Consider the following 18,490-nt stretch of genomic DNA (forward strand, 5'->3'; position numbering starts at 1 on the left):
CCCCAAACCCTAAGCGCAGAGGCTGCGAGCCGGGCGGGGAAGGGGGTGTGTGTGTGCCGAGCGGCCGGGAGAGGCGGCCCCGCGGAGCCGGTAAGGACGGAGGGGGGTGTCGCGGAGCGGGGATGCTTGCGGCCCGGCGGGCGGGCACCTGCGGGGACGGGGCTGCCCGGGGGCGGGCGAGAGGGGGTCCCGGCGAGCTGCCGTCTCCATCCGTGCCCGTCCCGAGGCAGCCCCGGGTGGCTCCGTGCCCGCCGAAGCGCGGGGATAGAGCCCCGCAAGCTCCCCGGCGCCTTCCAGCCCCAACCTGGGGCTGCGCTTCCCCCCGGCGAGCGGGCTCCCGTCCCGTCCCACGCGTGGTGGCGAGCCTTTGCTTTTAGGCTGTTCCCAACTCCCCGGCAGCGCTAGGAGCTGTGGGGGAGTACGGTTCTTGCCCCAGCTGGGAGGCTGGTGGGAAGCCGCTGGACCTTCTCTCTCTCTCTCTCTTTTTGGTCGCACGCCGCGCCTTGGATGCGATCTCGTTACTTGCACGCCGGCCATTAACCTTCAGTGCTCCTGAAATGCACTTTTTAAAATCTAAAACGCCAATTTGTCAAAGTAAGTCTTGTTTTGGAAGCGAAGATGATGGAGGACTCTGTGAATCTTTGGGAAGTGGTAGTCTCTCACACGGTGGTACAGTGTTCTTAACTGATGGGCTTTGTCACTCGTGATGGGCTGATGCGAACTGTGATTTACCAGTCAGATTTTTTGGGTGACTCAAGTTTTTGGGTGACGCGCTTCAGAAACATTGCGTTTGGCTAATTGATTTGAGACTCTGATGAATGTAAAATACAGAAAGCGTCACTGTTTGGGAGGCTCTTGTGGATAAAACCAGAGGTCTGTCTAGTGTCCTGGGTCTGACACTGCAAAAAGTGGTGCCGGCAGAGCCGGGATGGGGGGGGAGGAAAGGGACCGGGTAGGAATGAGGCAGGCGTGTAAGGATAATTCTCCAGAAGGCTCTCTCAGCATGCAATCATTTGCAGCTTGGATGCTTCCTAAGGGAGAGCTGGTGTCTTTATAGACCTCACTGATTTTTCCCATCCGTGAACTTCTCTGCCCCTTGACCCTGTGGAAACTTTCAGCATCTGCAACATGCTGTGGCAAGGAATTTCACAGCTTTAACTTTACACTGTGTCCAGCACCACAGCCCTTTATTTTGAACCTTCATTTGATAGCACCTATGTCTTGCACAGAGACAGTGCAGAATTGGTACCCATTCCTCTCTGTCCCATTCATGAGTTTATGAACTTCCAACGTTTCCTCTGTTGTCTCCTTTTCAGGCTGAACTACTCTCTTCTACTTAACTTAAAGTTTACCTTAAAAGAAGAGAAACGTGTACAGTCATCGTTATTTTCAGAGAATGGATAATTTTAAACAACAGGCATGTTAAAGTTACAATGTTGAAAGCTACAGTCTCTGGGAATAACTCATGGAGGCAGTGTACATTAATTTGACAGAGTGGCTACTATGTGATTGCCTACAGAGGACAAAATCACCTCTGTCTGACAACTAGCGAGAAGCTTATGGCACCCCTTACTCTTGCTTTCTTTTCCTGGCAAAGGCTGCATGCCCAGGGAGTGGATTTCTTTCAGGGGTTTTTCAAAGCAACCAAAAAACCAAAGCAGCATTTTACTATTAGATGTGATGTGATGAACTCATAAACTGATGCTAAGTAGATTCTCTGGTTCATGTATTGAAATTTTGCATTGTTATGAAAAAGTTTTGTAGTTATTTAAAAACAAGGAATCCATCACAGTAAATACAACCTAAGGGCCTTGACTGTCTTCCCGCAACCTACTCCCCTGCTTGGCTTCAGCTGAGCTGCTCGTGATTGACACTTGTGCAATCAGGAAAAAAACCCCAAACCTCAGGCCTTGGGGTTGTTACATCTGTACCTTTCTATATTTGTCTCTCTGTGTGTGCATCCCTGATGGAGCAGACTTTCCTGTGGCTCAGTATACTGAACGCTTTGGCTTCAAGTTTGCACTTCAGTATGTGCTTTTAATTTTGAGGATATGAGTGGGTCCATTTTAATTGGTGCACTTGTGTAATTAAAGTGATGCATGTGCTGGGGTCTTTGCTGCAGCGAGGGCAGAGCACTCACTGCTTTGCAGAATCAAGCCCTCAGGTCTTGAAACTCTCTTTTAAAGAGCTTTGGTTGGTAATGATGTAAACTGACAGATTCACAAAGGCTGTTCCCAGCGTCTCGTCTTTCTTGCCTGTTTCTGTCATTCTTCTCTGTGTATTGTTTCCTAGAAAACAAGAGCTTCAATCCCTAAGACATAATATCTGTTGCCAGGTGCAAGGAAACAATGAGAGGAAGTCTGATGCTCAGGTGGGAAATGATGTGTTACTACTCCCAAGAAATTAACTTTTTTTTTTTTTTTAGATGAATGTCTGTGAGCTGCTCTGTTTCTTAATTGCTGATCACTTGCCATTGACGACAAAGCACTTACCTGGACTGTAAATGCTGTGGGGATGGAACTGCTTTGCTTTGCCTTATGAACGCAACACCTGGTGCAGTGTGTTAGGGGAGCGAAGGGGTGTCTCTGGGTCCAGCCTAAACACTGCTGCTAACAACAGCCAGTGCACAATTGTTTACAGCCTGCAGATAGAATACAGGATAATCCAGGATAAGTCTCTAAAAACTTGTGACTTGTATTTTCTACTGACCTTTGGGTAGTTGCACAGATAGAACAGTGTATAAAACAACATGGGTATCTTGGTCGTTGCTCTATTTAAGAAGTTGGTGAGGATTTACAGATGTATCAGTGTTTGACTCGTACATGCCAAAATGATCCAGATTATTATGCTGTAAATACCACAAATATTGAACAGAAACAGATTCATTAGATTTATTGGTGGTGCCCCATAAAGCAAACTATAAGACATAACTTAGACTAGTTACCAGTTGGATTTTTATTCCTTTTCAGAAGATATGAGCTCCTGTTCTCAACTTGTCTTAAACCAACTGAAAATGTTGCCGCTGATAGGCAAAATTTGGAGGAAACTGATTAGAAGACGCTGCGGTTTGGTCTAAAGTTTGCATGTACCAAACTGGTTTCTGCACTAACACACATTTCAGACTGGCCTTGCTTCTGATAAGCACTTTCCCCTAGCTGTTTGATATCTGATTGAGTTAGCAAAAATGTAACAAGGGTTACATGATAAAGTTTTCAAAAAGTCTACAGATTGTAACATTCTGATGATATCTATGAAACATCTCATGCTTTACATCAACAACCTTATTCCTTTGAGTGTGTGAAAGGAGGAAAGATTTATCTATCAGCTTCTATAAGGGCTTGACTTTTTTTTTTTTGTAATAAGGAAATGATTTTGAGGTAACTGAAATACTTTATAAGAAGTCCTGTTTGATTACGTTATACCAGGCTTTCCATGCGTTGCATTACTGAGTTTACTTTTCTCTGCTTGAAACGTCAACACCTCATCAAGCTGTAAAAATATTCCTAGGTGATCGACTATTCTTTATGATCAGTTCACGCCGCGCTGTGTGTGCGCACACCCTTTTCATTCTCATTGCAGGAGAATTCTCATACACAGAAAAAGCTGCAGGATTTTGATAAGAGGCAAAACCCAAGGAAACCTCTCTTCACAGGCGTTGCATCCCCAGGGTCCCTAGAGTCCGTGCAATTCCATACTTGAGCCTTTCTCTTCACAGGGTCACTACCGGGGGCTGTATTCTCAGCCCAGCTGCCTGCTTTTCTGCCACTTGTCAGAGTGAATATCTTTTAGGCCTCCAAACCTACGTCAAATTTGGTTATAATTGGCCAATAGGCTCAGAACGTATTAGAGGGGGTCTGGCAGACGTGTTTATCCACAGATAAGCAAGTCTAAACATTTCCTTGGGAAAGCAGGCTGAGGGAGTTATTTTCTGTTTGAGTCTGGATGTAAAGCAAGTCCTCATCGAGTGGTGCAGCGGCCAGATGGGAGGGCGTTTTCTTGGAAGTCTTGATTAAAAGTTTGAGTCCTATGTAATTGATACGGGGAGTCATCTGTGGCAGCTTGCAGGACTGCAGATAGACGTCCACAGAGTTTGAAGAAATGGGCACAAACCACTGCATGTAATGAAGAAACTGGGGTAGCGATGTGGGTGCAGGGAGAGCACCAGTGAGCCTAGGTTGCCCCTTTGCATGTTCCAGAAGGTTCTTCCAGCAGTGAGTGAACTGTGGTATGCAGGGACCTGCATGTACACAGGTCTGGGGAAGTTTCTTCCCCTGAAACTGATTGTGTTGTGCATTGAAAGTTAATTGTGTGCTTAAGTCAAAATACATTGCTAGAGACATCTACGCTTTGATGTCATTAAGCCAAAGAGTCAGTTTCACAGACCAGGATGAATAAAGGCATGTATTTAAATATTTAAAATGCTCATTCTTTAAAACTACCTCTTATTTCCTAACACAAACATAACTGTTGCTGTTTTTCTGAAACAAAAGAAAATATTGTTTGGTGTTCAGAAAAATTTCACATGTAAAGCCTAAAATACCAAATGGGTTATATATAAGAAATACTTATAAAGCACCCACTTAAAAGTTTTTAAAAGGTTGAGTTATTCAAGACTTATTCCCTGAAGCTACAAACATATTTGCTCATGCATAACTTCACCGAGGAGCACTTACGTGAATAAAATTACGCACTTGCATATTTGTAGAATCAAGACTGTAATTAGCTCTAGGTTAATTTGCCCCCCCCCCCTTCCTAATTAAAAACACACAAGTCAATTAAGGATCAAGTGAGACTTTACCTTTGTGATTATCTTCCTTGGCAGAAACAGCTGTTCTGATAAATATTTCAGTTTCAGTATAATCTGACCTTTTGGCTAACTTGCTTTCCTTTATCCTTACCGATGTTGGCCAAGGAAATATAGTTGTATGTAAAACAGACTATGAAAAGGTGAAATGCTGAAGCACATATTTTGGACATATGTGTATTTTAGGAGGGAAAAAAAGTCCATGGTGGATGAAATAGGAGATTTATTCACCTTGGATTGATAACGTGCATATGAACGGGGTTTGGCTAATTTGTTTTTGTCTCTGTTAAGTACACAAATACAGCTTTATTTGTAACCAGATGGTTAAATACAATTTTCTTCGTGTGCCTGCCAGTTTCTCTCTCTTACGTTAGAAGTAATGATGGAACGACATCCACGAGTGTGCACACAGAATACAGTGCAGAGGACATAGGTATACTTACAGGCTAAATCAGATTTGCCTCAGAGCCTGTTGATTGCAGGCACTGTACGTACATGAGAAGATTTGGACAAGGCAAACAAATTCTTGCTTCTGTGCCAAATGTATTGCAAAGTCAGGACAGTGTAATGGAGATAAGGTTAATTAGCTATTTGCATTTGCTACTGAAGTTGGATGAACAGTTTTTTTTCCTAACAGGGAATTTCTCTTCAGGCATAACTATCCGGTAGAGTTTGTTAAAATGAATATAGCAAGACTTTTTGTAGCCTGCAGAAATACAATTAAGTGTGTGCAAATATCATAGACTTCTTTTATTCGTAGGCAAGTCTTGTAGGGTCTTGTCCTACTGAAGAATCGAGGCAGAGAAACCCTTTGAGCTGAGCAGGGTCCTGTTGCTTGAAGGAGATGTTGTAGCATCGGTCCGTAACGTGTCTGCATCTTGGTTTCTGTCCAGTGGGGTGCAGACCCAGTTACCCTTTGTAAAGTGCTTTGAGACCCTGGGTCAAGAATGAAGTCAAGTCCAAGCTCCTGCCGTTGATGGATAGAATGAGACTTCAGTTATTCAAAGACTGCTTTGCACTTTCATCCTTAAAAATATTAATGTGTATCATCTTCTTCCTTTATTCAGAAGCGTCCCTAGGCAGCCATTCTCGGCTACTACGTTCAGCACCCTGCAACTGTGGTGAATGTGAAACTTTGAATCTGTGTTGTGCTTAGGATTTAAAATACTAGTATAATTTCTGTTTGGGGAGATGGAAAGAAGTGCTTTGACGTAGGATCGCCGGTGTGATTTCTGTGTTCAAAGTACAGTCCCTGCCTAGCTTGGTCATTTCCACGGGACACCCGTCACTGTCACAAGAAATGAGATTCTTACGGCAGGAAACACTCTTCCCACAGATACTAATCTTTTTCAAGTTTGCCTTGGCACAGATATAAACACTTCACTATAGCTAAAGAGCAAAACTGTTCTCCTGCAGAATTTTGGCATTAATTGGAAATGGATGGTAAACGCCGGGAGTTTATCTAGGGGTTAACTCTATTTACATAGCGCATGTAAGTTATGCTTGCCAGCAGTACATGAGCAGCAATGGCAACACATAGATGCATATTTGTATTTTATGGAAGAAAGGGGATTTATTTTCTTTCCTGACAGCCGCTGGAGCAGGCGCAGATCCATGTTTGCGTATTTGATGAGGAGGATGAGTATACTTCTAACTTGAAGCTAATAATTTTTTTTTCCCTGATAATCACATATTGCAGCAGTTCAGACCTGTCTGTTTCCCTTGTGCTTCTTCCAAAAGCAAGCCAGAGATCCACAAAAAACCCCAAACCAAAATAGTTGTTTGCAATGGGGATTACACAGCATTGTTGTGCTGTTCAGTGTAATAGGGGCACTGCTGATTGAGGGCGTCGGGAAATCAATAAATTACTGCAATTAAAAATGAAAGAAACTAAAGATAACCTTTAGAACGTTCTAACTCAGAAATCCATTGGCAGGGGCTAATCAAGCTTTTCTGTAACTGAATTATGGAATTTTTAAGGACTGCTTAATTTTGAGTGAAATTTGCTCCCCTGAGAAGAACCAACATGGGATCTGAAGGACACACACTGTTTTGAACTCATGGAATTTTCTTATGACTTGCGGTTTTTAACGTTTCATGGAAGTTATTGGTTATTTGAGAATACATGCTTTAATTATTAAAAAACCAAAACATCATAAAGAATAGTTTCTAGTTCTCCTGGTTGTTAACTTTATTCTTATTTTTTGAGGCTTGAATCTTGAGTTGTTTGACTTTTTTGTGTGTGCTTAATACCATCAGCTTTACTTAACTTGGAGATTAATTTGTGTATAAAAGTTTTGCTAGCTTTCTACAAAAGAGTAGTTTTCATACTTTGTGCAGAACTAAATTTTTCTAATTCACCTTGCCAGTTTAGGCAACGTGACTTGGAATGGTGTGAAGAAATTAGAGCCTGTCAAAAGGGTTTGATCTATTTTTATACTGCCCTTCTGCTCTCAAATGCTGCACATATATTTGAAATTATTAATCCCAATGTAATTTCTTTCCTTAGTAGCATTTCAGCTGTTTCTATAAACCATTCTTGCCATTTCTTTTCTCTCACTGCAAGTTTAATGAATACAAAAACTGTGTGACTCTACTTCTGTAAATTGATATATTCTTATAGGTTTAATCACTGATGCTAAATCTGAAGTCGGTGGGGCCTTTGCATACAGGCAGGAGTTGTCTTACATGTATTAAAATGCCTTTTGAAATGTTTTTTTATGCTAGTCATACTTACATACTGGACTTGGCTCAAGGTGAAAAGTAAATTGTAAACAGTCTGACCAAAAGCAGTGCTGTGAAAGGTAAATTAATGACTTGAAGGCTGAGTTAAGCTTTTAGAAGTGCTTTGTCATAGAATTAAGGACCTAAATGGGCACTTGATTTGGGAATTGTTTGCACATTTGAGGAGCTGTTGTGGTTGTCTTGTTATCCTTCTTGTTGGAAGATAGGGTCCTCAGCACTCTCAGCAGGTGGTGGGAATGTGCCTGGTTTGCATCAGTGCAAAGGCACCTTCCTTGTTTTCTCTTCCCCAGCTGTGATGTGGGATAACTTCACTCCATGTCCTCAAGAAAAGTGAGGCAACCCTTCTGTGAAGTGTGGCTTGGCTTAGCTGGCTAACACATAAATGCGCAGTTGAAGATGCTTTCTTGGAAATGAATTTATTTTCCCTGTTGGTCCAGAATATGCAATACCCTCAAATGGTACTTGACAGACGTCAAAAGCTAGAGATGGAGAGGTTTTGATTTTTATTTTTGGGTTTTTTTTGTGTGTGCAACTAATATGCTAAAGAATACTTTTTTTTTTTAATTGAAAATAGCAGATGGCAGTACCCATGAAGGTAGGTTAGAGAAGATCCAAGCACAGTGATACCAAGAGAGGTCCCGCAAAGTTACTGCATTTAGTTTAGGTCTTGTGAATCGTTTGTTCGCAATGGTGTAACATGCAGAGTTTGTCAGGTTACCAGCAGGTACGCTGGTGCGAGGTGCTCAGATCCCCGCTGGACGGGAGTGAACAAATGCAGCTTCAGTACCCTGAAACAGATCCTGTGAGCTGTCTGAAGATAGGGCCAAAGGAGAGTGCTGCCAGCCGAACCCTGGGAAGAGAAAGCACAGCAAAGTTTGAAGAAGGAGGTCAGGAATTTTACCACTACTTCTTCTCACTTTAGCCGAGGATAGAAGGGACAGATTACTTCAGGCAGCAGCTGTCTATATGTTCTATTAATGGTTAAAGATCATAGTGAACACTGGAAAGGATTATAATAAAATCCTTGAAGGATGCACACAGCAATTCCTGTTTTCATTCAAGGCTCTGCCGTTGACCCTTTCATTCGGTCTGCCCTTTAAAGTGTAGGTGTCACAGCAATAACGTAGACACCATGTAATGAACAGCGTGGATCTTTTTTATCTGTGTAGGTTATTTCACTTAAATCAGTACAGGCTGAAATAGTAAAGTCATTATATGGATCTTTATCTGTGTAGGTTATTTCACTTAAATCAGTACAGGCTGAAATAGTAAAGTCATTATTAAATTGACATATTCATCTGGTGGGAAGAAAAAAAGTGTCTGCTAAATGGCATTACTGTCCCAGGGAGCGGTTGCAAACCCAGGTGGTCCTTTCTGGGTGACCACTGGTTGATCATCACTGGTTTAGTGGCTTGATTTCAAAGTGTGCATGTCCTCGTTAACTTCTTTGGGCAGTACGAGTATTCAGCACCTTTAAAAATGAAATAATTTCCTTTCTTATTTTGCCTATATATTGCAAGTTTTAATTCAGATTTGGGAGACCTTTGAACTATCCCAGGTGATGATTTGTCTTTTCAGAGAAAACACATGCTAAATTACAGGTCATTTTTCACTTTGTAACAGATGTTGATCCAGTTACCTGTTCTCTTGAGATGCAAGAATGGACTAAGCAGCAGCTTTTCTCTTTGTGGGGACTGGAAATGATGACAGAATGGTTGCTAGCAACTTCTAACTCCATCTTAAACTGCTTGCAGTCTGTAAGCCATATAATCAAATAAGGAGAGGTGGTGGGAAATGAATAATAAATGAATGTCAAGAGTTGCGAGAAACTTTCTGCATGGAGCAATCTTTTCTGAAGCTCGTTGTCTCTTCTGTGTTTTCCCCAAAGATATATAAGGCGAAGCATCAGACATGGCACTGCGTCCTTGAAAGGGCCTGTATCTGAGAGGGTGATTTTTATCCCTCCATGAGGCACTGCCAAGCGTATGGCACGGACAGATCTACGCGCTAATCTTTGCTGAATGAGGAAGGAAACTGTGTGATGGTGGTGGCAGTGCTGTGTGGTTTTCAGGGGGTGGGGAAACTGCTCTGGGCCGCAGCACAAGGGATGCACGTGTGAAGTCATTAATCTCGGGGATTTGCTGCATTTTTTTTTTTATTTTTTTTTTTTCCCCTGCAGCCTTTCAGCCCACACACAGCTTTTGGCTATGGGCACGGCGTTTTCCAGCAGATGGCCTGTTGCACAGGAAGGCGAGGATGGTGTTGGAGATTTTCTGAGCATGCTGATGTAGTCAACCCTTTCACACATATTCTTAAATTCTGTGAGCCAGTTTCAAAGGAACTGCGTACGTGACTGTAAACTTAGGATGTCTTAGCCCCTCCTTTTATTTTCTTTATTGTCCTCAGATATGGATGAAAGTATGGCTCTGACAGAATGTGTGGCTGGACAAGGACGATAATTAATGCAGGTTTGACCATCTCTTACCTTCCTTTTTTTTTTTTTTTTTAAAGGGGGAAAACAAGTTAGCTGTAGAAACAGAAGGGCTGCTAAATGTTTGTTCAACTGCAAAACAAGGACCAGTTTGTGCTCTTGAGAACCCTTTACATTTTGTTAAAAACAGCTGTTTTTGCAGTTAAAACTGGTACTACCGTCCTTTAAAAGATTATTCCTTCTCTAGTTATCTGCATTCTGTAATGTCAGGAAAATACACCACAGCTGACAGGATCAAGTCAGAGGTTTTTATTCCTATGAATATGTATAATTTGGAGGATGCAAGCATAATTTTGTTTTGCTGAGAGCTCTTGTGTGCTATGACATCAGCTGTTGCATGCACTTTTAATATAGAGGCATCCACATTTAAATACAATAATTTCTGTGTGATTTTTTTTTTCCATAGAATTCATAATGGGAAAATATATTTTCAAATTTGATGGTTTTTTGAAATGCTTATATATCCGCATGAAATATTTTACTGTGGCTTGTCATATTAGGACCCCAAGAGTGAAATTCTATTATCTAAATTGACAGAAATAAGAAAAACCAAATATACTTATTGAAAAATACCTTTTAAAATTATTTCATTTAAGTATAATTAGAATATCTTGTAAAAGGTGTTGCAAATGATAACACACTCATTCACCAGTGAAAATTAAAATAAATGGGCTGTCTATTTAATGAATGGAGGGAGGCTGTTCTGCTATTTCTGTAACAAGTAGAAATGTTATTTCCATTGAAATGACTTTACCTCCCCCTCTTCCTGCACTACTTCAGTTCTCTTCCAGCCACTAAACTTTTGTGCCCCCCGTCCCAATTCCCCCTCTTTCCACAGTATTTCTCCCTGAACAAAAGCAGCCGACTGCTGTGATTGTTGCCAAATAAGCCACTGACAAAATTTTCAGCTGCTTTTATTGTTCAGAGGATGTTCCTTTGTGCAGTAGGAAAACTTTTGTTGAGTATTAGGTTAGTGGCAGTAATCATGGAATTTAATGATAATACACTCCAATGAGAAGATAAATGCTTGTTTATAGAAGCTGTTTCATATGCTTATTACTCAAGAAAGGCTTTTGGAACAGTAAAAAATATAACTTTAATTATTGCTTAAATGTACCATATAGAAATAATACAATTCTGTTCATCAGTGAATAAATTATATATTGTAAGGTGCATAAAAGAAACTAGGAGTGTATATCAAACAGCAGAATATTCTTCTTCCACGCACTTGGGTTAAAATGATCTTGTACACTCTTTTCAGTTTTGTGGCTTGCTTCGTTCTGGGCACTTGTGTCTATGCACGCATTGAAGCTTACTGATACCCATTTCAGAAGTTCAAAGAAACCTTTTGGCATTGGTGCTGCATCTATCCATGCTATGTGGTGATGGATCCACTCTGCTTTACTCTCCAAAGTCCTGGATGTAATTGCATCTAGATTGAAGAGCTGACTGGAGTACGTGGCAGCTTGTGCGCAAGGGGTCTTTCCCCAAGAATAGTGCCCACAATGGTCTTGTTGGCAGTATGGTCTGAGGACGCGACCAGGTCATGTACATAACCTCAGTGGTGAATCTTCCACTGATATCTGTTGTCCTTGCTGGTCCTGACTTAATAGATTATCATTGTGGAGAATGCCTCCAAATTCCTGCCTGATGATTTCATGCAGTGCATGCTCAAACCCAGTCTTTGCAGAGTAGGAGTTAACTGGAATCTATTTTCTCTCTTTTGGTGTGGTAGGACTAACAATGGCATTCACTTGTGTTCGTTGTTCGAGGCCAAAAAAAAAATATGCAAAAGAAAACGTTCTGCTTCTTTATGAGAAGTATAGACAAGCCTCGTTTATTTGTAGCAATCTTTGGCTAGTTTGAAACAGAGGCAATCGCCTGTGGCACAGTGTACAGTCATGGGCTTTACTTCATTTTCCTGTTCTAATCAAGATTTTGAGGCACCCACACTTCCTTTTGATCTGCTTTTGAAAGTAACACTTGGGCTGGATGCTCAGTTGCATCTGAGTTCTATTTACTGAGTTTTTTCCAATAAACGCTGATTCTTTGACTACTACATTTTGCTGATGGCTGGCATTTGCAAAGCCTGTGAACTGCCCCCGTGTAAACCTTCTCTCCTATTTGAGCCGTAGCATTTCATCAATAATGTTACTATAGTATATATAAACCATCCTGGAGGTGGCTTCCATGGGTGTTATTCTCCACCTTATCTTTAAAGCTGCAGTGTTTGTTTTTCCTAGGGGTCCATCTGATATTATAATTGCCCAGGAAATAGGGCCTCACACTAGTGAGAATACAAATCATGTTGAGCTATTTGCTTTGAGAGTTTCTCAATAAATTCCTGTCCTCCTTGAGGATAGAGGTTTTTTTTTTTTCAAACACTTACTCTTTCTTCATGTCTGAAAAGATGTAAAATTTCTTTTGAACCTCTGGTCATAACATTTCTTTGAGGAAGGCTTGCTCTCAACGTAGCACTTCTTGAAACCATTGCTTACTTTCTGTAGGTGGTCGTCAACATCTGCTAGGGCCAGCTGACCAACTAACAAGATTAATATGTTTATTACTCATCAAATATGTCCATTTTTTTCCTCAGATTTTTCAAATAAAACATATTTCTTGATCTTTTTGAAGCCTAGATAATTGCATATCTGCATAAGTCAGCTTAACTTCAAGTTATTTTTTTGGGTTACTTGATTTTTTTTGTGGGTGGAGCCATCAGTGCTCAGGAGAACCCCAGAGATCCCAAAAGGAGTCCCAGTTCAGATGACTAGCTGACATTTGCTACAATCTTTCTTTGTCCTTTCTCTTGATGTATTTAGGATCCTCCCCAGGAAGCTGGGGGATCCAGTCTGATCTGAGAATTCAGTCAGTGGCGACTTAGTAAATGCATTATTTGGATGTAGTAGGCTAGCAACTACCAAGTGCAGTTCAGTTGGCCTTACAGATAAGTCTAGGGAATCGTGCTACATGTGGAATTCAGGTGTAGCATCTCTCTCCGTTCACACCCGTATTAACCTCAACATGATGCTTACTGTGTCAGTTGACGTAGGAAATCAAAAAGGGGATTAGATTTCCATAACCAGCATAAGGTAACTGCTGTACATATCCATTTGCTCATGGAAATAAAACAAGGGGCTGCACTAGACTGTACTCGGTGGATGTCATCTAATATGTGAAGTATCTCTTTGAAACAATATACATGCATAAGATTTCACAAAAAACTTCAATCAAAATTGACATAATTGTATACATAGGATCAATAGTAGTAAACAAATAAAATTGATACTTCTCATTCTATTACATATCTGTCAGCTTGAGAAAGGTTCAACTGAATTACTTGGATGAACCTATCTGGCAGAAGTTATGCCTCTTCCAGTGTTATGATGGATTGCTCCCTAAAGCCTCATTAGCAGACTGATAATAGAAGACATGACTGTGGAACTCACGATGCACTCTTGCATTCAGGATGGAATAACTTTGGTTTTCTCTCCCCTATGCTGAATTTTATGGTCTTTGGGCTATTACCTTCTGTTAGATTTAGTTTGTGAGCTCTATGGCCTCATATTTTTTGGAAAACAGGCTATGATATGGAGTGTGTGTACATAGTTTACTTAAAAAATATCTAGAGAGAACCTTACCAAATAGCTTTTAACCTTACCTATCAGATGTATCTGATGTATCAGATGTAAATGTGGGAATGTCTCTTGGTGTCATCAGAATTTCATTGTGACTTTTGAAGTCCTTATAGATGAGCTTGTGGGGTGCTGTCATCTTACTGTCACTTGGAGAAGGTGGACTTGAGAGTGACGGGCACTGGGAGAGAATGGCAAATTGAGACTTTTAACATTGAAAATTTAGCAGAACCAGAAATTTAGTTGAACTTCAGCTAAACTTGTTTATTCAGATTTAAGGTCTAGTCCTTAAACCTGACCCTGCAGCAATTAGTTAGAAGGTTGCCCTTGTGTTCAGCAGTAGGAGGAAGGGGTACTTGATGTGATGGAGTTGCAGACGTTATGCTTATGAGTTACAAGGAAAGAATGGCAATAGACGATATGAAAGGTCTGAAATGAAAGCAACAGATGATTTTGTTCAGCTCAAAATGACCCTGCCAAAAGAGGCAAATGACATCACAAACTGGAAGGTCATTGTTTCTTAACAGAGTTATAAAATATGTTTTTATCCAAAAAATACACTGAGAAACTCAAATGATGATGAATTAACCACTTTAAACTCATGGCAAACAAGCATCTTTAGCTATTCAGAAATCTTCAAAACTGCTGATGGGAAGGAGATCCAACTTCATCTTAACGGTTGTCAAAAAATTCCTCATTCTGCATATGGTGTATTTTCCACTGTCCTATTCCACTTGACCAAAAAGTCTGTAAATACAGAAGTTATACAAGCGCATTTGGTTATTTTTACAGACTTTGAGAGAGTGTAGTGTCATTTGCCTTGTTTATTTTCCCTTAATCAGCTTTTCCCAGTTAGAGTTCTTCTGTCATCAGCTATGGAAATGAATCACAATAGAAGCAGCAATGTAAGAAGTTTGTTTGTTTGTTTTTTTAGGAAGTGCAACTTACTGTAGCTATGGGTAAAGTCCTCTGTGTTGTTTCCCATTTTAAAACCCAACAAAACTTAGAGTCCAAGTAATTCTAGACAGCCTTCCTGTTTACAACCCAGAAATTCTTAGAGGGCATCCTCTTACCTTCTAACACTCTCCTGCAGGTGGTAAGGAGCCCTCATTTAATTACTCCACAGAATGCCCACTTTTGTTTTTGGAAAATTAGCTCCCTCTTCTGCTTTTTCCTGCTATGTCCTAGATTCACTTCTGAGAGAGCAGAGGAGATATCTGAACTCCTCCACTCTAAAGCAGCGTCACCTAGTACTGGGGTACAGGAAGCTCTTCCACCTTCATCTTTGTCTGCCCTCGCTGAGAATAAAAAGAACAAGTGTGGGGAACAAGCTTGTGTTTTTAAAGAACATCAATCATCTTCAGACCTTTTTTCTCTTCCCTGTAGCATTTACAGGTTTTACATGCTCAAATTATTTTTGTGAGGTGCTTTTTGATTGCTTGAAGACATTGCTTTGACACCTTAATGTCATCTTTGATTAAATCTGGTATAGCGTCAACTATTAATCCCCCCTTATGAAGCCAATTCTTCAGCCCTTAAGCAGCTTTTTGTTGTTACTCTCCGAATTCTCCAAGTTTTTTGTGCTTCTGTAATGTCAGGTACTGCTCAGCGGTTGTCAGACTTTCTGACTGCGTTCCAGTATTTAAGAGTGTAGGCTATGTACAGATAGAGCTCACATAGGAGGACATTTACCTCCTCTACATGGCATTCAGTTTGGCTGTATTGAAGTCTGCTGACTTTTGTTTCCTTAGCTGCAACACCCTAGCAGTTTATGGACTACAGTTAGTAAAAGCACAATTTCCACTCATCAGTTTTAAAATTGTTTTTCACTGGTTATACTGCAGTTTTGTAGTTTGTTAGCTGTGAAAATAACGTTTACTTTGGACCTTAATCCTATTAATTTTCACGCATGACTTTAAGTACAATATTGACTGAATTCCTCTGTCTTTTCTCCCCGAGGAGATGGTTCAGGATGAGTATTTAAAAACAGTCTGAAGAGCAAGGAAATAAGTTAGATATGTAAACCATAGCAATTTCTTTAGCTATTTTTTCAATGTTGATAAATTGCTTTTCCGTTGCATTCATCAAACATTTACCTTGAACACAGTAACCTATTCAAACCTTTTTTTTTTATTGTGGTGTGTTTATATCCCACCTCTCTGTGTTGCAGTTGTGACTGGTTTTAAGTAAGCGCCACTGCATGCATGCAAGAGTTTATCAGCTGCCTTGTGTCTCTGCAGTCTCTCCAGGGGCAAGGTGGTTTTGCAAGGAACAGATCCAGGTGGTCTCTTTCTGGGTGTGTTTAATGCCAGTTGAATGCACAGCTTTGAGCCTGACGTGGATTACGTGATTTTACTCTGTTTCACAGAGCACAAGTTGCATTTAATTTAGCATCAGGTGCTGTATCCGCGGCACTGAGACCGTTTCTGGAAAGCAAGGAGTATTTTGGCAAAAGAGCCTCCTGTGGCTCAGGGAGGGTGCAGACAGGGATGCTCGAGCGGTGCTGTGAGTGCACAGGCTGCCTGTGGGCACTGGCCCAGCAGGCAGGATGCCTCACGTTTTTATGAATCCCCTGGGAGGGTTTGTGGACAAGAGGTGGAAGATGCAAGGCTTAGTTACAGCTGTAACTATCCCAGATACACAGAGCAGTTACCTTGTTGTGTAATTTCAGATACCTTGTCTTGCAGGTTTGCCTCCTCCCTGATAACACCCTTTTTGTGCACTCTGGCTTTCTGAGGCTTCAAAAAGTGATGGATCATCTAATGGACTAGCTGTTACAAGAGGTTTATTGTGGATGTGAAAGTGTGTCTCGTACAACTTGAGCATATCCAGAGCAAATTGTATTTCAAACGCTGGCTTTGCTCTCTTTCAGTGGACTCCAGCTGTTCTGCTGGACACTGGTTTTTATCATTCTGCAGGACTACAGGGTACAAGTGTTGAGACTGCAGATGCTTTTATCTAGTATAAATTTTCAAAGAGTTTCACTGTTGGCGTTTTACATCGCTCAACCTATTCTCTTTTATGCTTTCTATATAATATACATGGAAATCACTAGCTAGAGAATCCCACTTAGCAGCTGGTTAGACTCTGTATTTCTTTCAAGATCTTGTGCAAAACTTCAAAGTTTACAGGGACTTACAGGAAAAATAATGCTCAAGTATCAAAGGGAGAAATGAGCAGCGTACTTGATAAATGTTTGTGCTGGTTTGAGTGCTTCCACACCACCCTGAACACAGCTCACTTATTTCTTTAGAACATGCACTGATATTTATGTTACCTTTCTCTATGATCCTTTCTAAAGGATTTTTGTCTATTAAGAAAAAAAAAATCAGCAGTGGAAAAGTTTAAAGTTGGGTTTTTAAATGTGCATGACGTGGAGGTGTATCTTGATTTTTTTTTTTTGCTATTTTTTCAGAGTTCATTTATGAATTGCCTTTAATCTACTGAAATAAACTAAGATGTTTATATTATGTCATCGGGCTCTCATTAGTTACTTGCTTGTTTTTTAATAGGACCATAATTTCATTTTGCAAGCCAAAACCTTGTCTTACCGCCCCTTTACCTCCTCCTCTGTTTGCAAAGCCCAAGAAAGTCTTTGTCTGAATGTTAGGTTTCAAAACAAAACAAGAAACCCCTAGACAAAATAATTCAACTCCCACTCACGGGGCTGGTAGGAAAGACTTAGCAGCGTGTGTGTAACACACATTCCTGGGGAGCCCTTGGCTCGCTCAGCGTGTTGCAACCCCCGCAACACCAGAGGAGCCAGGTGGAAGCATCCACAAGCTCGGGGGCATGGGTGAGTCACAGCTTCATTCCCAGGTGGCTTGGGAACACTGGGGAACAATATTTGTATAAAATCAAAATGTAATCTTTTTCTTTTTTTTTTTTCTTTTTAAGGGCTGCAGAAGAAAGCAACCTCTAAAATCATTATTATAATTTATGAGCTATTAGTTAATGTGGTTCACCCATTAATTTGGGAATTAGTACTACTCTGAAGCTTAAAGAAATAAAATGAATTTTTAAGTGACTTGAAGGCAGGTTACTAAATATAGTAGTTAAGCTAGGAGCTTAGACTCTCACACCTTAACTGCCGGTGATGTTCTTGTCCTTACTAGGTTTTCTAATGGCCCATTCTGACAGGGAAAACTGTGTCTGGGTCTGTCCATTTGATTTTCTTCTTTCTATGTCATTGCATTGGTAACTAGGGTTCCTCTCACTTAACTTTAATTCTCTGGCATGTCTCTATAGTCATGAGTGGGAAACAGAACCTCCTGAAGACAGTTCAGTTTCTCCTGTCCTAGCATTAAGGTGTTTTAAAACAGAGCAATCAATGTTTGTAAATCCACAGTCCTTTTCCTCGAGGTATCAAAATAGTGCTAGGGCTTGTAGATGAATACATATGAGAGATAAATTACACCTTATATGATCTCTGTAAGACTGCCACTCTTATTTAATTTTTTACTATTATTTAGGAATGGTTTGAGATGCAGAGGTTAAACTATGCCTTCTACTAGGGTTCAGAGCCCCCAACATCAAAATAAGCTTTTGAGATTAATTCCTTCCTCTCTTGAGGAATCCTAATTAGAAGGTGACTGCTCCACCAGAAGCTACATGGAGGAGCTCCCTGTGCTCTGGGTTTCTGTTTCAGTTTTTCCTGGCAGCAGCCCAGCGAGACTTCCTGGGTCACTTTCCAGTTCTCTGCCTTTTCATCTATTATACAATTCCTTTTGTAGAAGTAGCAAGTTTCCTTTTCTTAAGGCTGAATGTCTGCTTTCTGTTTCTCCTATGTGGAGGGTGTTTTCTGTTGTGGAGCTG

General features: G+C 40.8%; 1 long non-coding RNA gene across 1 annotated transcript in view; it reads left to right on the forward strand.

Annotated features, from left to right (window-relative positions):
- Window positions 1–37: 37 nt before the first annotated feature.
- LOC106887245 overlaps window positions 38–18,490 on the forward strand; it is a 96,093-nt gene continuing 77,640 nt past the window's right edge. Inside the window, exon 1 of the long non-coding RNA XR_001411835.1 lies at window positions 38–90. This is a non-coding gene — a long non-coding RNA (uncharacterized LOC106887245). The remainder of the gene's footprint in view (window positions 91–18,490) is intronic.

This window comes from Calidris pugnax, unplaced genomic scaffold (genome assembly GCF_001431845.1).
Source record: "Calidris pugnax isolate Ruff unplaced genomic scaffold, ASM143184v1 scaffold34, whole genome shotgun sequence".
Classification (NCBI taxonomy): domain Eukaryota; kingdom Metazoa; phylum Chordata; class Aves; order Charadriiformes; family Scolopacidae; genus Calidris; species Calidris pugnax.